This window comes from Bombus huntii, chromosome 10 (genome assembly GCF_024542735.1).
Source record: "Bombus huntii isolate Logan2020A chromosome 10, iyBomHunt1.1, whole genome shotgun sequence".
Taxonomy (NCBI): Eukaryota; Metazoa; Arthropoda; class Insecta; order Hymenoptera; family Apidae; genus Bombus; species Bombus huntii.
Genome location: NC_066247.1, coordinates 5,268,816 through 5,290,453, shown reverse-complemented (window position 1 = coordinate 5,290,453; position 21,638 = coordinate 5,268,816). Strand labels below are relative to the sequence as shown.

Here is a 21,638-nt window from a genome sequence, read left to right as displayed (position 1 = left end):
TCGTCATCTATCAATTTTTCAATACGTGTACTTCAAAAAAAGAAAAAAGAAATACAAACGAAAACAAGTACGTACGTGTGTAATATAAAAATCAAGTAATCCAACGTTCGCCTTTGACTCGTTCAGATAAACGTGATCTTCCTCGCACGATAACACGGATGACACTTCAACGAGGCTCAAACTTCATTTTTCTTCTCTGTTTCTCCCTCGGTTGCTTCTCTTTCGGCTCTCCCGTTTGCTCTCGTTCCTTTTCCCTGTCAACTGGTTCGTCGATTTATTATTCAACGTGGCGCGTTCACATCTGGGACGATCGGGGGATCGAACGCAGACAGGAAAAATGGTCGACGACCGGGCAGGTCTGATCGATTCGTTTCTAAACGCGTCGACGACCCAGGCATCGTTAAACGACCAGCGGAATATAACGAGCGGACGCGTCGTTTCGACGAATATGGACGTTGCACTCGTTTCTTCATAATGGCCATGTCTCCCCTCTTTTCTTTATTTTTCCCCCTCTTCGTGTTCTTCTTTTTTTCTTTTTCTTTCTATTTCATGCACGTGTGCGCCAGTGTATTCAAACGAATTTGAAATTCGTCAAATTATTGTATGGAAATGATGTAATACAGCAGTAGTGGACGAAAGAATTTCCGCGAAAGAAAAAGTCCAGGAAGACGACAGATTTATATTTAATAAGAACAATAAATGGAATACACGTTAACTGTACAAACGAGTAAATATAGCGTGTACTATCTGTACAGGCGAATAATGCAAATGTGTCGGTGAAGCTGATAATTTATTTAAGAAATCAGCAAGTTGTTCGATCAAAGTACAATATCTGCCGTTGTTTTCTGTAACTTTGATACATCTGTTTTGGGCAAGCGATTAATTCCATCCTGGAGAGATGTCATGTCTTCATATTAACGTGAAATTAAAAATAGTTGCAATTTTCTGCCACGATTTTCTTTCTTCTTTTTTCTTAGTGGCATTTTACCTTTTTAAACAGACCTTCTCAATATGTCGAAGATTGACAAAATTCGCAGATACTTAAAATTATGCACAGCGTTACAAACTTTGGATTCTATGGTCGAGAGCTAAATATGCTTCGATTAATTTTCTCGATATCTCGCAGCACGTGAATTTCAGGGAGTGAAAATTCAGGAGAACGGCGCGACACAGTTGAAATAAACAGGGAGAACCGGGACAATGAGAGCCGGGTATTTAGTGGGAATTTAAGTTGCCCTCAGAGTGACGAAAGTTAAGTCGTAGAATGTTGTCGGACTTAATGCGAGTCCGGCTGGAAACCGCAACGATAATTTTCTCGGGCGGACCACCACGCACAGAGCTTTCCTTTCCCTCGGAAATTTTCCGAAAACCATGTTTTCTCGCTTCCCAGCGAGTAATTTTCCGCGACGTTGACTCGATTTTCGGGCAGCAGTCTTGTTTACTAATTGAGAAAAAAAGCATGATCGTCCTTTTTTTCTTTTTGTCCAAACATTCGTTTACCATCCAATTAGGTTAAGTGAAATAACGAAAGCGTTAAAATTGCCGAGGAAATAAATCGGAATAGTAAAACGTAGTTTGAAAAAGTAGTTGTACAAAAGTGTGTAACTTGGGAATTAAAAGTCTATCTATCTAAAAGTTGAAAATCAAAGTGTACTTTGCAGGATTTTGAACGTTGTTTCAACGTCACAGCCAAGTTAGAAATAATGAAAATTTTCAGCCGAACTGTGCGGACGGTCCGCTAAAAGCTCTCAAATTTTTCCAAAGATCCTTCTGAACTCCAGAAACCCTGATGCTAATCCTATCAAAGTGCAAGACCAGATTGCACCTCTTGAATTTCCATCGTGCTAGATAATCGTTCGTTTCGTCCCTTTGGAAAATAGGAAACAAAAGTTTCAGGGAATAAAAGAAGTAACAAAAATTAGACGAAATTTATACAGACGCTAAATCGAAGAGATCGTCAGAGAATATAAAATCGACGAAGCTCGTCCGTACGAAATATCCCGTAAAAACTCTGAAATCCCTCAAAAGATCGCTGTAAATCTCCAAAGCCTCTGGAAAGATCGCATGAAAAAGCAATAGACACTCGTACAAAATTAGACACAAAATTCCTAGAAAATTGAACACTCTGTATGACGCATGAAGCGACGATCCCATTGACCAAGACAAAAATGAAAGAGACCGACGCGAGTAACGAACGATAAAGAAATTTCATACGTAGAGAGGCGAGATCGGTATTGAACGAGAAAGATCGGAAATAATGCATGAAATGGATTTGAAAGGCGGCGCGCGATCAAATTCGACAGTGATGTAACGATGGTTCGCGTTCGTCGATTGTCGCTGATGTAACGTTGCCACCGATCGGACAAAAGTCTCTCTGTTCGATCGATGTGGCGCGATCATATCGTTGGCGGTGAATTGAAATCTCCTGGATTCGACCTCGCGTCACCGTGGTCTTTCCAATAAATTTCACCGTCTCGCCATACAGCCCAACCCCATCTCTTTCGAACGATCGTCGGCTATGATTTGTCAGGAGTAGAAGGTTATCGATACCGCGATAAATTCGGTGTCGCTTGTTTAATTGTTGGCCGGGTCGCCACGTACAAACCTTCTCGAGCTAACTGCGACACACGCGGACGCGTGCGATCAAATTGCGGATAAATGGTGGCTTTTCTATCGATGACGTGTTGCACCGTGGTTTTCCACGATAACCCCGTGGATATTGTTTTTCGCCCTTCTCGGTTTAAGAGCTTCGCATTCTATTTTAGTTTCACTTGTCCGCGGTTCAGAGTCGCCGGTATAGAAGATTCCTATACGCAGACAACGATCACTCTTTTCGCGTTGTTTCTCGATTTATTTCGCGTGCGAAATTTTGCATCGTTCTTCGAGTTGCCGCATTAAAGATTCCCAGGTAATGGGAAAATAGGAGCAAAATAACGGGATAAGAAGGGAAATCGAACGTCGTTTATCGTAAGATCGCGGTATTTTACATCGATGACGTGTTGCACCATGGTTTTACCGCGTGATCTCGTGGGAAGTTATTTTTGCTTCCACGTGTTTTCGATCGTATTGCGTCGAATTGCGTTGTAGTTCGCGTTGGTTCCAGTCGTTCAGAATCGAAATATGTTACAGACTCGTATGTGCGATAAAAATGAAAGGAAAAATCGATTATTGTATCGGAGATGAATATCTTCGACGGGGATGATCGCCTTTCTCTTGTTCTTCTTAAACAGCAGAGTTCTGCCTCGTTGTTTGAATCGAACCGTTCAGCGTTAAAAGTTCGTGTATGACAGAAACTCGTGGGCGGAATATCCTACCGGAATAAAGCTAGAAAAATTAAAAATTAATTACACCGTGCGAGTAAATAATGGCTTTCGTGCTTATGACGTACCGTTCATCATAGTTTCGCAAGACGATCTCGCCGATGTCGATGAAAAGTCCAGCTTCTTTTTTCTGGGTCAAGGATTCACAGTTTGCTGCGTTAAAGATTCAAAAGAGAAACGAAGATTAACGAAATTAGACAGAGGAAAAGGGAAAATTAAATAGAAAAACAGCAGAGTGGATAAGCTTGGAAATGATCCTTAACAATTAAACGATACCTTCGTTCTCGAAATCCCATTTCAACCCCCTGAATCATCCACCCCATCGAACAAACAACATTGTTTTTTCTTTTTTCTTTTCTCTCTCTCTCTCTCAGCCTCTTTATTATTTCTCTTTACTATTTTACTTTATTATCTTACGTAACATCGTCGAACACCACGTTTCATCTGGTCGACCGTGAAAAATGAAATCACCCCTCTAATCGAGGGTGGCGACGTTATTGATATCCACGTGACGCGTGTCTGTGTGCGCACGAGACGTGTCCACAGAATGCTGAATAATTAGTACACCGAGAAATTCCCTCGAAAAGCCACGCGTTCGTCCACGGTTTTAATTAGAAAGGGCGGAGAAAGGGATGGAGGTGTGCAGAAGCAGGGGCAGGGTCGCTTTCGCGAAAAGGAGCCTTTCCACTCGGCTAATCCCGAGTTTTGCTCAAATAATTATGTGCCTGCGCTCTTTGATCCTCGTCTCCTCGCCAGATACCGTTCATTCTACCGCGATTTGCTCGCTGAAAAAATATTTGGCGAATCAACCGGTCGAAACGGTAAACGACGTCCAGTGACAAAAATGGAATTTTTCATTAAATTAGAAAAAATGTTTTCGGGTCTTTGTCTTCGTCGTGATTTATGAAAATGTATAGCAAAGAGGATTTATCGGATCGTGTGGACAAGCTCGAGATCATTTCGTGAGAAATTAACAAGAATGAACGTAATAATAAATTCGAAACTTAGGTTGTAATTTTGATAGTTGGAACGTGTCGATCTTAACCACTAACATTTAATTTCAAATCGTTATTTCTTTTGTTAACTTGACGTAACTCGATATAAATTCTTATGTTATTCGATCAATTAATTTCTCAATTATTGTTAATAATTATTATTTTAAATTGTCTTAGTTTTGATTACGTTAATTGTCTTTCTCATTGGGACACGTGTATTTAATTATCATTAAAAATTAATGTCAAAACACTTTCGATCTGGTTCCTGTGTAATTTTATCAGTCAATGTGTGTTGTCTTTTCAACATGTTCCATAAAATTCTATTGGATTGGCAACTAAATGATTGCGGATATCGTCAATACCATCCGATGACAAAATCCGCAATCACTTAGTTGCCAACCCAATACTATCATTGCCTCGTACTCTGCATTATTTCTGACAACCAAAACGTACTGAGTCATAGCTTCTAAGAAATAATAATAATATTGTTATAATTATATTATCGGACAAGTATTTAATAAATCGTTTGTTTTCGTTTGTTTAGGTAAGAGATGGGAGAGAATTGTCTTGGAACGTAACAACTAATCAATAACCAAAGACAGTGACAGGTTGCAGCGCAAAATGCAGGTTTTTCTTTTATTATAAATATATATACTGTTAGTTTTTTTCTTGTTTCAAAAAATTATATCAACTCGTCGTCTACTAAAAATTACATGCGGCGCAGATTTAAATAAATCACCAATGAAATATTTCCAAACAGATTGTATAAACAATAGGATGGTAAACTTTTTGCGTCTTTTAAAATACGTAATTAATAAAAAATTAACCTGCAGTAGTAATTGTAATTGTTTCAAAATTATCTAAAATTAATCGTAACTAAAAGAGAAATAATAATGACAAACAAATAAATATAACGAAAAAATGAAAGATATACAGGATGGTTGGAAACTGGTGGTACAAGCGGAAAGGGGGAGATTCTACGCGAAAAAGGAAGTCGAAAATATAGAATAAAAATTTTTCGTTCGAGGCTTTGTTTTCGAGAAAATCGATTTTGAATTTTCGCTGCGGTACGTTATAATGGATCTCACTGTAGATCGTTGTCTCGATGGAAAAATTAAAAAAAAAAATTTTTTTATTCTATATTTTCGACTTCTTTTTTCGCGTAGAATCACCCCCTTTCCGCTTGTACCGTCAGTTACCACCCACCCTGTATATATTGTAACTGTTAATTACTTAATCACCGTGTAATTTAATCGTCGCGTAAATGGATAAGAAAATAGATGGCAATTGAAAAATTCGATCAGCTACTTAAGACGAGACAGAATATCGCGTGGAAAAATAAAATAGTTCCATTACGTAAAATTGTTCGATTTGCCCTTTCGTTCAGAATGATTTTTCTTGCCGAGAACGAAAGACGAGAAAATTTGCAACGGCGAAAGTGTTGAGAAATCAGCATCGAACGATCCTTTCGATCAAATTTACAGAATGCAAGAACCTATTGTCACAGACGATCAAAGAAAAATACGCAGAAAAATCGGCGAACGAAAGAGAGAAAAAAAGAGAAAGAATTTGTGAAACAAAGGGGAGAACCGAGCAACAACGTGGAACGGAAATCGAACGAGATATCTCGAAGAAATTCATCTCGTTGGCAAGCCAACCCGATGTAAAAAGCCATCGAAGCGACACAATAACGTTCACTCGCAGCAAGCGAATATAAATTCGACGTTTTTACGGTAGCTGTTTTTTGTCTAGCTCGTTTTGTGTGACGACTCACGAGCACACCGGAAATAGCCTCAGCGCCGGCGAAAGGAAGTCGCCCCGCCCGGCTTTTTTTCCCCAGCGCCCTTCGTCGAGCCGCGGCCGTCGTTATTGTCCTGGAAACGCGATTTAATTATGAGCCTCCGGGCGTTGTTCGCTGCAAATATGCCGCACTGATCGCTCGGATCCTGAGTTTCGACCACGCGACGCTATTTCGCGGCTATTTCGCTACGCGCAAACGAAGCCTTTTCGCTTCGTTCCAACTTTCGATTATCGAAGAACGAGGCTTTTGCGATTACACGACGCTACTCGGAGATGCTATGCACCTGCTAGAGGTGACGAAAAGTAGACGAAGAATGGCCTGTTGTACGGTTTATCGTCCGAGGGTCGTTAGAAATTTGGAGAATTCGTGCAACGATTAAGAGAGTTGTCGGTGATTTTGAGAATCGTGAAATGAGCGCGCAAAGCGTTACAGATTTTTAGAATCACGAAATAATTGGAAGAATTATTTATTTCTTCTTATTTTTTGAAATGTCTTTACTGAAATTCTCGGGGAATACAATTTTTGCAGTGATCAAAGGGGGTGAAAAGGGGTGAAGTAAGAGCATCGTGCGTATAATACAGTATAAGAATAGTATAATTTGCGAAGATAAATGGAGAAGATAAACGGATTCTATGGATTATTTATGAGAGTCGTTAGGGGTTTTAGGCATCGCGCGACGATTATGGGAATCGTCGAAGACTTTGAAAATTATCAAATAGCTCTACGCCCAAGTGTTAGAGATTTCGAGAATCGTGAAATAATCGTGAGAATTATTCGAGATTTTGAGAATTGAGAAATAATCACGAGAATCGTCAGGAAGTTTAATTAATTGTAGAATTGGCTTGGTTTGGGAGAAAGATATGGCTATTTGAGAGAATCGGAATTTTTGCCACTTCGTTTTACGACATATCTTCGCGCCACTCCGTGTCTTACATCCATTCAACCCCGTATCTTTATTGGACATTAAATTTGATTGAATCTACTACATCCGAAGTCAAATATTCATACAGATATGTGTTTTTCGATAAGAATTCTAAAAAAAAAAAAATCCTATAGAATATCTTATGGCTCGCTACGATTTCCAATCCCCAAAATCTTCCTACCCATCAAAAATTCAACTGGCTATAAATTCCACTAGATCAGAATCACGTCGACAATTCTGATACTAATATCACACCAAAAGAAGATATTGCGATCTTTCACGATTTTCCATTCACAAAAGTCTTCCTGTATCGCACTGCTTCTATTTAAAAGTCTCTGACCGACACTGTACCAGACTAGAATCATCTGGAAACAATAGCTTCTCGTGTAGATGCACACGTGAATGTTTGGTACCTTTTAAGCCTAGCAGGAGCTTCCAGGCCGTCGAATCGAGCGCGAAACATCGATTCTCAATTTGGCAACGAGCAGAAAAGCGGAAAGGCTGTTCCTTCTCATCCCTTCGATTCGCCTTCTTCTCCTTCTTCTTCGTCTCCCAACGTCCTTTCAGCTCTGTTCCCATTTCTCTTTTCCTCGTTTTCATCGATTTCGACGTCACTCAACCGTGACACGGCTTTTCCTGTCCTCGTCCTTTCCTTTTTCTTCTTTCTCCCCCCCCCCCTCTCTCTCACTCTTTCTATCTCGCGCTCGCTCGCTCCAGCTTCATCGAAGTTACGGCTTCCTTTCGACTCTGTTCTAGAAGCTTTCTTTCCGCGCCTACTTTCGTTAATGCGCCTGTCCTCGTTTGTCCTCCGCGTTTCCTCCGCTTCCGCCACCACGTTAATGCGGATCTCGCCGGCTCCAATCGAATCCTCCTTTCCTCCGCAGATATCGACGGGATTATCCAAGTGTAGTCGCCTTCCTTTTATTTCTTCGTCTTACTCTTGTCTTTCTTATCTTTAGTCTTCTTGCCCTTGTTCTCCTTTTATTTTTGGTTCATCTTCTTGTTCGTTGTGTTGTTCTTCTTCTTCCAGTATACTTGTTTTTTTTTCTTTCTTATACCTGTGTTTGTTGTTGTTGTTGTCATTATTATTTTGTTATCATTCTTACCGCGATATGAACAATTCATCGTATGCTGTAATTAGAGTAGAAATTTTGGAGAGAATGTGAGAAAGGATTCAGACGAAACTTGTTCATTATCAGAAAAAAACACGAGCAAATGGCGATTCCTCGATCTTCTTTAACTTCCTTACGCTAAAAAACTATATTACAGATCGTTCTGACCAATCCCAACTCTTCAATCCTCCATAAAGAAGAAATTCTTCAAACTTTCCCAATAAATAAAAAGAAGACAATTCGTAACTTAAAAATCATCCTGATCAATCTCAATTCTTCAATCTTCGATAAAGAAGAAATTCTTCAAACCTTCCGAATAAACAAAAAAAAAAAAGGGAAAACGATTCGTAACTTAAGAATCATCCTGATCAATCCCAATTCTTTAATTCTCCATAAAGAAGAAATTCTTCAATCCTCCATGAAGAAGAAACTCTTTAGATCTTCCCAATAAATAAAAATTTAGAAAAAAACAATTCGTAACTTAAAAATCATGTTGACCAATCCCAATTCTTCAATCCTTGATAAGAAGAAATTCTTCGAACCTTCCCAATAAATGAAAAAAGAAGAAAAAACCATTCGTAACTTAAAAATCATCCTCATCAATCCCAATTCTTCAATCCTCCATACAGAAGAAACTCTTCAAACCTCCATAAAGAAGAAATTCTTCAATCCTCCATAAAGAAGAAATTCCTCGATCCTCCATGCAGAAGAAACTCTTCAAACCTTCGCAATAAATAAAAAAAGAAACAATTTGTAACTTAAAAATCATGCTGACCAATCCCACTTCTTTAATCCACTTCGATAAAAAAAAAGTGAAGAAAAAATACCTAACGTAACGTACCAAGTAAAAAAGAAAAGAAGAAAAGAATATAACCTACAAATCTACTAATTTCTCCTCGATAGAAAAAAGATTCCTTGGACTTTTGCATTTCAAAGAAGACAATTCATAGAAGACACGTCGACGAAAATCCCGGTAACGAATTCCTTGGCAGAGTACGTATGTACGCGGCACGCCAAACCCATTCGCGGAATAGTCGATGTCTCTGTTTTCGCGGAAGTCGATCCGTGGCGGAAGTCGATCCGTGACGGAAGTTGTCCCCGATGCCGGTCATCGAGAGCGTTTTCCCTCCCTGTTGCGCACGAGTTGCTGGTTCTTGCTCGTAACGGCGTGTGCTCACCGAGCAGATGCAATCTGCGATTCCGGCGACTTTGATCGGCAATTGGGAAATTGCTGGAATTAGAGGCCGTGACGTCAACCGACCGGACAGTATTACCGTGATTGGACACTTAGAGGCGGCTCGAGCGAAGGTCACTTTCGTGTCCGCGGCCTTTCGTCCCGACGAAACGACGGAAAACCGTACCGGCTATCATCGTGTCTAATGTGTTCTAAATCGCCGTGACAACGTGTACCACTGTCGCGCTTCTTCCATAATTGGATAATTAGATCTGTCGGACGTGGCAGAGGATTCGATCTTGGTTTGGGCTAGAAGATGCGAAGCGAGATAGAGGGAAAGGCAGATTGGATAATAGAGTGGAAAACAGCGTAGCAAGTCGGATGATATTTTGGAAGATGCGAGCGAAGTAAGAAGAAGGAAGAAATAGGCCGAAAGATAGAATGGGAATTATCACGAGATCTTTTTGCAGACGCAATAGAAAGCAAGCAATGGTAGTAGTAGTAATAGGTGTAGGTAGTGTTGCACGATGTTTCCTTGAAGATAGAAACGAGCTAAAAAGAAGAAGAAACAGATAGAAAGAAGAAGTCGTAATTGTGCGAATTATTAAGAGCTTTTTGAAGAAGCGAACGAAGTTAGGCAGGGAAAATGGAGATTAATGGTTGATAAAGTGACAGCAAAGGCGGTTAGATAGTTAGGAATCGCTGTGATCGTTTTGAAAATATGAACTAGGCGAGACAAAGACGGATTAAATTCGTAATAAAATGAAGAATAGCGTAGGAATTATTGAGATCATTTCGAAGATACGATCGGGGAAAGAAGAAACCGGTTAAATGAAAAATAGTGTAGGAATTAGAAAGATGTGTGCTAGGTTGGAAAAAGTAAATAGAAGATTAACGAATATTAGAGAGAAAATCGAATAGTTGGGAATTGCTGCGTGACTTTTTTAAAAATATGAATGAAATAAAAAGAGCAAAAAGAAGAAAGGTAAACGAAAAAGAGATTGAAAGTAGTGTAGGAATTATTAGAACATTTTTGATCTTCACACTGTGATTCAGCAAGAACGACGATGATGCTAACTGGAAAATTAATTCGTGGTACTCTTCATATAGATCGTCTTCGGGTTAGTTTTCTGCAAGTGCTTTCTATAAGAAATTATGGTCACGGAACGAATAAACAATTTTTGTTGGAACCTCTTAACTCTTTTAAATTTGCCACTCGATTACACGAATAGATGGTCGGTATTGCAAGTAGAATAATTTATTTTACAGCGTATTTAGAAGATATTCCAATAATTCCTTTTCCCATCGGCATTTTTTACAACTTAATTGCCACCTATTTATTTCATTTGACATAATTTATAGAAAGGAGACGACGTGCTTGCTCGGATCATATTTTCTTCCCTTCTATTCGTATCATATACCGTAGAAGATAAATTGCTAAGTTTACCATGTTAAATATACAGCTTTTAATTACTCAATAAAAGTAACATACTACGCGCACACACGAGTCAATAGAGGTACTAAAATTGTTAGAAACAAAGTTATGTGAATCGAGCCAGCCATTAAACACGCGCAAGTACCACGATACTCGCCAACGTTCTACGAAACGATTTCTAAACAAAAAGAACACCGAGCCAAACGCTAAAGTCGTACTTTTCAATTTTGCAAAATTAAAATTCTCACGGAATACTCGAGCTATCGAAGATTAAAATATTATCGGACTGATATAAAGTTAAATTTGCTCGTGTAAGATGCAGATATAAACGTCGATCAGACAATTTACAATCGAAATAATATCGATAAGGGATAAATTAAATTAGAAATGAAATATTACCGTGTAACACGTACGCTACAGACAGATTTCTACGCGTATAAACGAGAAATTTGGAAATACAAAAATTCATAATGTACGTAATGTTGTAATGTAAAAATTATTCAAAGTACATACAGTTCTTTGCACAGTACATACATTTCTCTGCCTAAACGTTACTATCTTTTAAATTATTTTATTATACTGTTTAGAAAAATACAAATTTCTAATATGTAATAAAATATATTTTAATATAATCGTACGAATATATGACAAGCGCAATAGTATAGCAGGTGTCCGAGAAGCTCGGAACGAAACTTGTACCACGTGTTAATGACGTTAAGCAGGTAAAAAAGTTCCCATAAACTTATGTTTGGAAATGTTTTATTGAGCAGGTATAAGCGTTCGAAGATTTCCCTGGAAGTTGTTCTTGGTTTATGAAAATACGATAGAAACGGAAGAATCCACTCGGCTTTGCGAATATATTCGAAACGAATGTAACAACGGCAGGAATATTCGATAGAGTTCGACGAATGGGAAGTCTGCATTCTTGCAGAGGGAAGAAATTCCCTTTTAATTTTATTTAAGTTTATTATAACTGAAACAATGAATTAATTAATAATAATCTTTGAACACTCGTAACTCTTCGATAAAACATTTGTACGAACTGTTCTTATCTGCTTGATCTCGTTGATAGATACAAGTCTTGCTCGGACCATTTTGTACATCCTGTAGAAGAAAATGTAGTATTTGAACGCAATACGTGATATTTTAAATATACGATAAAATAAAGTGGAAGTAGAGAAAAAACGGTTCGATCAAAGGAGATTGGTAAAAAGGAATGGAATCGTCGATGGAATTGGAAATTAATCAGTTAATTGAAAATGGAGAAGAAGATGTATCAAAGGCAGCAAGGTTTATACGAAATTCCCAAGTTCATGGATACCCGGTGTCGCTCAGGAGAAACTCACGAAACTCTCGATAGGAAGCTAACCTGGTGTTTCTGCCGTGCTGTCTCACAGATTCAATATTTGCCAAGCCACGTAGATGTGGAATAAATGGCACCTCGAACATTCCTCTTCCTGTTCCTCAGAATCTTATCTGAAAACATCCAGGCAACTGTGATTACCTATAAAAGCTAAAAATACACGCAAGAATTGAATCGATATTATTTAATAGAAAAAAAGGGAAGAAAATGAAGCGATGCGAAGCCTGGAACCTGTGAATGTTAAGAAATGAAGGAATGAAAATTAAGAGTCTCGTCTCATCGTCCATTGAATCCTGAAAATCGCGAGCAACGTGTACAAATCTGCGAAGATCGAACGACGAAGATGGTGGTATGAAATCGAAGTACGTAGCTTGTCCGAACCAATAGTCAGACAAAACTGTTCGGATAATGGAATTTTCTGATAATAGAAGGATCGCTTTTCTCGTGTGAAATTTCATTTACGTATGCTGAGATTAATTGACAGATTCTCGAAATACTTACGGACCTCATATCTTTCTGCTTGCTAAGTCGCGTAATTTTTGAAACACAGCTGACTGTTACAACACAGTTACATTCCTTTTTCTACTTGCAACCATCCTTTTTTTTTTTTTTTTTTTTTTTTTTCGAACGCCGCGAATAATTCGAAATGAGAAGCCACCGCCTCTCCTTTACCACTTTCGTTTTCTGTTTCCATTTGTAGAAAATCGTCGTAATTATCGCTTTTATCACGACGAAACCGTCTCGTTACAATCAGACTATTTCAGCTTCTCGTCACTGTTGCCAGTATCCGAGACATTTACACGCTTCGGATAATTTTCAATATCGCGCTTTTGTGTTTTAACGTCTGTGGATTTTCCAACGTCCACAGTCATCCGCAGTATTTTTGCTATCTTCGTTAAATTCCGGCGAAACAAGGCATTTGTTATTGAAAGATATCTTGTTCAGATAACGAGGCTCCACTCTAAACGATAATTTAGAAAATTAATGCGTTTTCGCGCACACAACTTTCTTTCACTTTCCAATGTAAAATCACATCCACGTACTGTTTTACTCCGATCACTGATTCAATTGCTCGCGTTATTTTATTTAACAACGTCTGTAATTTATTCTAAAAATCCCGTTTCTTTTTTCTTTTTTCTTTTTAACCTGCCGTTCGACAGATACTTAGGTTTGTACTACTTACGATTTCGCCTTCGTGTAATAGTAATTCACGTTAGGAAAAGTGAATTCAGTGGCCAGAAATTTACTTAGTCCCGCTAACTACAGTTTTGTTTGAACAAACGGAGCGCGTTCAAACGGATTAATTACTCTCTAACAGTTAATCGCATTCGCATCGAACAAACGAGTCACGATATAAATCGAAAACGCATAATTAATGGGAAACCAAACTAAAAGCCGTCGTCGTAATTACCCAGAATGTTTCAAAATGAAGATTCCTATCTCCGAGAATCATACTCTTGACAATTACGCTATCGAATGTTGCCCATTAGAAAATATTATTTCGACTTTTTATTTATCATTCGATAGGTAGATGAAAATTTTATTATTATTATCACTACTAAATACTAAAAATACTATTACTAAATATAATATAAAAATATATCAGTAAAAAGAAAAAACTCCTTGGAAATTGGAAGGAAAATTTCCCAAAACAGATACGGTATAACTAATAACGAAACGAAAGAGAACGTAACTAATAACAAAACCTTTGTCTTTTATCTCTCTGCTTTCATTCCCTGATTCGTAACTCGCGCGTATGCACGCACAAAGAGGAACGTTAGAACGAAAGAGAAAGAGAGAGATTCAAGAGAAGGAACGAGAACCGAAGGCACGTACCGCTTTTTCAGATGCAAATTACGCCGGTTGCACAATAATAATCGCAGGCTGTCGTCGCGGAAGCGCTCGCGCGCCAACCACGAGCTGCATTTGAATTAATAGCGGACAAGCCCCTTGGTCGCGAAATCATGTCTGTATAATTCTGATCCTGAACCGGCAACGACCGGCAATCGCCAAGATCTGACTTGCCAGCTGTCATGTCATGTACGCAACCGAAACCGATTTCACGTTTCCACTCTTCTCAGTGACAAATAACAGCGTCATCGTGATACATATTTGGCTTTCAATGCTTTCTTCCATAATTTTGTCGCGGCACTCGACAGCAATCGTTGTCGGACGACGGCAGTGTCACGTAATAAATGACGAGGTAATATATATGTCGGAGATGAAAGGCTACGTTCGGCGACTGATGGTCTCCTTGAGCTCAAGTTTATTATCACAAATCGCAAACAAGTGCAATTGGAAAGAATAAAAATTGTTTAATTACAACTGTAAACTTTAATTACAATTTTACGGATTTGCCCGAAGTTCCAGAGGGAAGGCTCCGGTGTCCTTTCATCTCCGACATATATATAACATAAAAAAAAGGCGAATGAACAATAGCCCGTTCGTATACTTTATTCACAAGGCGAAGTTACACTTCAATAGCAAAATACAGACTGACTTACTGACTAAAGGACTGGGATCTTTACCTCCTCACTATGATTCACGTATCTCACGGATGGGAATCCGGCTACTGTCTATTCTCACTGCTATCGCGTGACCAGGTGTTATATGCATATCCTGAGGTCGGCGGATTCCTGGCTTCTGGGCGACGTTACAGCAGCACAGTGGTTTAACTGTCCTGTTTTTGCGACAAGGTTTTCAGAACATCGATAGGAAGAGAAAAACAATATCGTATACAGGGTGGTTGGTAACCGGTGGTACAAGCGGAAAGGCGGTGATTCTACGCGAAAAAAGAAGTCGAAAATATAGAATAACAATTTTTCGTTCGAGGCTTTGTTTTCGAGAAAATCGACTTTGAATTTTCGCTCGGTACGCGTGCGGTACGTTATAACAGATCTCATTGTAGATCGTTGTCTCGATGGAAAAATTAAAAAAAAATTTTTTATTCTTGTTGAGATATGTATAATTTTCTGTGCTGGACTGGGTTAACTGTGTAGTAGAGATACTTGTATGTGAATATCAGTGTGTGGAGGTATGTGTGTGTAAACTAGTCAGTCGGTTAACAGTCGGGTATAGAAGAAAGTGCCGAGACGCGTGCAAGTGTGTATCGATGAATATATAAGAAATCGTCCATGAAATAAATACATTACTATTTTAATATTAATCCTCAGTATAAAATTAGTGTTCCTATAACACTATTTTGGCTTCAAAGATCCACAATTCTCAACAATTCTATATTTTAGACTACCCTGTATAAGCACCGCTCTACATCGACATAAATCTAATTTCAAAATAGTAAGCTGAAAAATGTAATTTCGACACACAAAACGTTGTATGGCTATGTCGTACCGTCACGTATCGGTACGTTTGCCTAAACCACCCCACAACCCAAGTTCATTGTTTATTGTGAACAACATTCAAATGTAATACTCATCTACTGGTCAATAAACGTTATAAAAAAAAAAAACAGCGCAGTGGTTAGCGCCTTAGGTTACGGACGTTCGGAACCCGGGTTCAAATCCCGACGACCGTAGTCCGATTTTTCATTCCACGGCATCAAATTAAGAAGAAAAGCAGCAGTACCTCAGCAACGACATCTACACCAACAGCAGAACCTATCTCGGCCTGTACACCAGCAATAGCACTATCACCCACAACTATATCTCCACCTCAATTTCTTCTTCTCTCTTCCTTATTCGTTCTCTTGACATGCATACGAGTTGTTTATTCGACCAGTCGCGGAGAGACGCGATCGCGAGGAAGCGCGTCAACGGGAGTCGTAAATTCCCGTTACGATTGGAATAACCTACGCCACGAACAGAGATCGATCGTCTATTTCGGTTAGGATAATACAGGTGGTTGAATCAGTATAACGCTGAGATTAACAGATTATAATATATGTTTCCAAGAACTTTGTAGAGAAGATAGCTGCGCCGTTGCGTTAGATATCCCACAGTCAAAGAAGAAATATACAAGTTGAGAAGCAGATATAGCACAAGAGTCAACAACCACCACAACCCATTAGTCACCCAACTACTTGACACGACGGACCAGATCCGCAGACTCAAAAGAAAATACCCTTTAGATCGAAGCATTAGATTCAACTAGAATCAACATAATATAAATTATTATAAACCAAGTTATTGTACCACGCCAAATGAAGTTACTTAAAATTCTCGACGAGAATTGATTGTAAATAATCTACCAAATAAAAAAAAGAAAAACGCTGTTGCGTTAGGCATGAGAGAAGTAGGTGAATGATTGACAGGTGGAAACCCGGTAAAGAGATGTTGACTGTTCTAAATTCGGTGAATCAGTCAACAGATGTCGACTGATCTGTAGTCGTAGATCCAGTGAAGTCCGGTGACGATGCTGTTGCGAAGGAAAACTCTCGTTCGATGGTGATCGCCCCACCGCTGGTCGCTTGCGGGTGGTATCCTGGAAACTTCTATTTTTACCTGATGGAGCAATAACCATAAGGAACCTCTTGACTGGAAGATGTTTTATGCCAATTGACGGACCTAACGGTAAATCAAAAAGCCTCGTTTTATGACATTTCCTTAGGATTATTGCGGTCCGTTTAATTCTATGTGCACAGCTGGTGGCCGCCTCGAACGTAAAGAGTCACCGGACGTAACACGAGCATATTATGGTGTAGAGTATGTTGCTATGTATGTGTGTATGCATGTATGTATGTACATATTAGGTTGTCCGAAAAGTTTCTTTCGTTTTATACGGAAATAATAGACGCGCAATGTTTTTTGTTTTATATTAGTTTATTGAATTATGCACGAACGTGATAATACAAAAATTATATAAAATAATGGAGGATGATAATAGAAATATAACGAAATGGGTCATACCTAATGCAATAAAATAATATAAAACAGAAATTGTTGTTCATTTATTATCAGCTTTTGAAACGAAAGAGACTTTTCGAACAACCTAATATATAGGGTGTCCATTAGGTCTTTTCTTCATAGATGTAGGCTCGTTGATAGTATAAATAGAAATAAATAGAAAACACACAGGCGTGTATAATTTGCAAAGTCAAACTTATTTTGTAAATTCTCCATAATATTAAAAGTAGCTTAGTGTATCTTACCGATTCCTTTAATTTAATTTAATTTAAAATTTCATTTGGATTTCTTCGATTTAAATTCAGCGCTAATTCTGTTTACTTTGGAAGATCACTAAATTCAGTATCATCTGTGAATTGATAGATTATGGCTTGTAGATTAATACGTAATTATTCTCAAGTACTTTCGATTATTCTACTGTGAAAATCAGACTTGACAAATCGGAAGCAAAAGTTTACATGAGCAAAGAACGAGAAAGAGGGAATATTTTAGAAAAAATTACCAATTTGCTTTGATATTCTTTTGAGAAGATTCAGAGACGAGAACGATAATCTCAAAGTAGCAACGTTAAAACGAAAATAAGAAATAACGACGCGAGATCTATAATCAAGAGAACGGTATATAATTTTCCAGCCAATTCTTGGCTTTTCTCGGTCCATTAACCCTCGATCATCTGCACGGCGTCCATTCGATTCGATTCGACAAACTGGCTTAATGTAAATGCAACGTCGCCGTGCCAGCCTCGAATCCCGAAACGATTTTCGTTGTCGCGGTCACCGACTCGCCATTGGAACCGATTCAAATTTATCGCTGGCCCCAACAGAGATTTTTCATTCTCCATCGGATCTGTATTCCCTTCTGGGAAGAAATACTCGCGGAATGTTAATTGCGACAAAGAAAAACATCTCTACGTAGAACGTTTCTAATGCATTGGAGTCTTTTTAAACAGACAAACCTACTCGATTCCGTGTAATTAAATATTATTCGATCTTGCAAACACGTAGTGGCAAATTATGTATTTTTCTTTTTTTTGCGATCAAGTGAGTTTATTGTTAACGTTAATGAGTTTATTATAAAATAATTCCATAAATAAATAAATAACGTTTCTACGTGAAACATCAAATTGGATTCATTTAAAAAAAAAAGTTGAATAATAGTTGTATGCATAAGAACATGTTGGTTTCTGCGAAGCTTAATTTCTTTTCTCTTTCTATCTCCTTCATTAATATTCTTAATGGTCGAGCACAATTAATTACATTTTTTCAACGGTTTAAAAAGAATCGCGCGGACTCAGATATAATCGAGCAACTTTACGCTCATTTTTCGAGAAACTCCCTTTTTTGGTTTAATATTTTCCAAACCGCAAGAAAGACATTTCCAAAAACAATTTTAGCGCGTGCAAATTGTCAGAGAATTTTTATCAATCCTCATTCTGATACTTTTGAATAAACATTTATTTCTTCCAGTCTATGTTTCTCTGCCTTTAACAATATCAATTCACGTTCAGAATTTTTTCTGTACAAGAATTAACGATTACTACATTTACATAGCTCGTAGGTGATTATACGAATGGAATTGACGCCGTGGAATTACAAGAAATTATTGAAAATTAAATTCCAATATGTAAAACACGAATCTGTAAATATCTGTTCCATTATCGATACAATTTCGAATCGAATTAACTTACAAATATGATCTCCTTCTCGTATTTATTTTCTATTCCATGAAATTTCTATCTGCATTTTAAAAAGCTCTCACATTTTCCTTTGCGTTTCCGCGTATCCGTTTAAACGCGCGTTTAATAAGATATCCCGCACATTAGAACTTAATTAGGTAGCGTAATTGTACTCTGAATTAACAAACTCGATATTCGAGAACAGAGCGTCCGGGAATATCTCATTTTAAAGCTCCGTCATCTTTTTACTATTGGCTTGGCAACTAAGTGATTGCGGATTTTGTCATTAGGCGGTATGGATAAAATCCGCAATCACTTAGTTGCCAATCCAATGCAAGCAAATAATTCATCTTTCTTGGTCTCGTCTTATTCCACAGCTAAAAACGAAGTTTATCAGACTCATCGGCTGTACCAGTGATTTTATCAGACTGCTTTTAACACTTTACCGATTGATAGCCGATTAATCGGTTTTTTGTAACCAACGCTTACCGACCGATAGCCGATTAATCGGTTTTTTGTAACCAACGCTTACCAACCGATAGCCTATTAATCGGCTTTTTGTCGCCGACAATCTTTCTCGTTATTTGAACAGTAATTTGTTATTTAGTACTAAGATACCTTGCTCAATTGCGTCAGTTGCGTTGCTTTGTGAGCTGCCACAATTTTATACCAATTTGAAGAACGTACCGTTCGCGATGAACAAGAAGAATGGTATCGGAGAGTCTAAACCGAAACAGAGCCGGCGCCAGGCAGAATCCGCGCCAGAGTTGCCGGGCGTATGCTGTTGAATCGCTAGCGATCGGTAAAATGTTAAATATCGCGACAATTTATAAACGAAAGGAAGTTTCATCATTGAATGTCTGTGAAACACGATACCAGCGGATATTATTTTTCAAATAATTCCTCGATTACCAGCAGTCACTGCAACTATTCTATTTCTGTCGTACGTGTGCACGTAGTTAGTGTATGAGTCTGGGTAAATCGGAGCAGTGTTCTCTCTCGAGTCTTCTTGGTACGTTTGTTAGAGTTTTAGCACAATAGCAGTTGCACTTGGTAGCAGTTTTTAACGAATGGATTCACGCGATTTTTGTATTTTTGTATGATATTTTTTTTTTTTTTTTTTTGTATGTAGACATGTTTCACGTTCCACTTTTCACGTTTTCCTTGTATCGTAGTTTCTTGCAAACCACCGTGCGTGCAAGATGTATCATAAGACGATGCATCGAAGGTTGCCCATTTTTTTTTATGTTTCGCTTGGCTGCCACGTCCCGCATCTGTAATCCATATGTTCGTATTAGGTTTAATAATGATTTTTGTCGCCGCGCAACAACACGATCGCGTCTTTTCAAATAGCTTCAGTAATCGACCTTTGACCTTTAGTTTATGGCCAAAGGAAATCCGACAAGGCGAGATTTTTTGGAATCAGCACGTCCTTTTTTCCTTTCTTTAAACTGACTTATTCGATTGCCTTCGATTGCGAATCGGTCGAGGTCAAATGCTCACGTCGAGGCTCAAATCGATATCAAGTAAAAAATATTTTCTTGTAAATTTGTACATAAAAATATCAGTTATCGATTGGCCTTTACGCCAACTACGATATAAAATTAAAGAGATGATTCCATTTTTCTTTTTTTTCCTTTTTTTTTTTTTCTCTTTGAAGAAGGAAATACGCTTAGTTTCCAGGGCCATTTTCGGACGGTAGAATTAAAAAATGTCACTTCATTCGAAAGCGTACAGGATACTGTACAACTCTTGAAGAGTGGAAAGCTGCCTCGTAGCCTGCTGCGCAACTTGTCAAAGCTGTAGAAATGAACTTCTGCGGAGACGCTTTTAAGAGAAATAAATAGCTTCGTGCAAAAGGCAACAAAAATTCCAAGCGAAAATTTACCACGCTTCTTTCTCACTGCGAACACCATATTTTACCCAAAATTTTCAAGCCCTGCATTCAAATCTTGCTGAGCAACAAACGCGTGAACAAGAAGACCTATTTCCACGGTTTCTATCTTTTTCCCTTTTTCGAGTCTCATTTTCTACGTCTTTCCGTTGCTTACGTTCCTCAATAGAAATTTATTTCTGTGCAATCATTGTGTTTCGTTCGATACGCTGAAAGCTCGTTTTTTCTCATTTCTTGACAAACACGTACAGCTTTTTGCGAATTTCAAACGTATACTTCCCGTTTCATTTCATTTCGCATCAGGTTGTTCCAAAAGTGGCTTTCTTTTGCAAACGCGTCTTTCACCACGTGGTCTTTTTGGTTGTTTTACCGAGTGTGAAGATTAACAGGACGATACTTTTCTCGGTTAATATCGACCTTATTGGCCTTCGTACAGCTTTTCCGTTTCGTGCAAATGCGTTCGTGGAATTTCCCACGATCAATGGTACAAATTAATTTCACGAGGTTTCGGTTAGGAACAGCGGATTTTTGGAAATACCGGGAATATTAAAAATAATTCTAGAACGTTGGAAATATTGGGTTTCGCCGACGACTCGCCGTTTAAATCGATATAAATGGACAGATAGATGAAAACATTGGCAAAGATTGATAAAAATACGTTCGCGAAAGCTTAATCCCGATAAAACTTCCTAAAATAATAATTTTCCATATTGCAGATTTTCTCTGATGGCGCAAAGATTTGCGGATTAAATAAAATGATTAAATAATAGAAATTCTGTTGCGTGGGGATAATTGTGAAAAATTGAAGGAATAATTTTGTAACGATCGTAATTTCCATTTTTTATAAAAATTCGTACGTAGTTTGCAGATTTCTTTTTTTTTAGTGAAATATATTCAAAAGATAATTTTATCGGGAAATTTTATTAAAAATAATTTCTTGCCGCGATTAGGTCGTTATAAGTGGAAACGATGAGATCATTATACGGATCCTCGCCATAAAACGGAGATAATTTTTTTAATGGCGAAATGATTGCGAAACGCTCGACCGATATTAGCTTTGCGCGGATTCGAACAACGTCGTATAA

The 21,638-nt window shown here is 38.2% G+C and overlaps 1 protein-coding gene and 2 long non-coding RNA genes across 3 annotated transcripts in view; 1 reads left to right on the top strand and 2 right to left on the bottom strand.

The window, feature by feature from the left end:
• Positions 1-21,638, top strand: part of LOC126870098 (syndecan-like) — a 231,566-nt gene that overhangs the window by 87,933 nt on the left and 121,995 nt on the right. The window lies entirely within an intron of this gene.
• Positions 8,018-18,475, bottom strand: LOC126870133 (uncharacterized). Its single transcript, XR_007691116.1, has 2 exons — positions 12,459-18,475; positions 8,018-12,415 (listed from the first exon to the last, which is right to left on the bottom strand). It is a non-coding gene; the product is annotated as an uncharacterized LOC126870133 (long non-coding RNA).
• Positions 19,437-21,638, bottom strand: part of LOC126870139 (uncharacterized) — a 103,291-nt gene continuing 101,089 nt past the window's right edge. The window contains exon 4 of the long non-coding RNA XR_007691128.1: positions 19,437-19,933. This is a non-coding gene — a long non-coding RNA (uncharacterized LOC126870139). The remainder of the gene's footprint in view (positions 19,934-21,638) is intronic.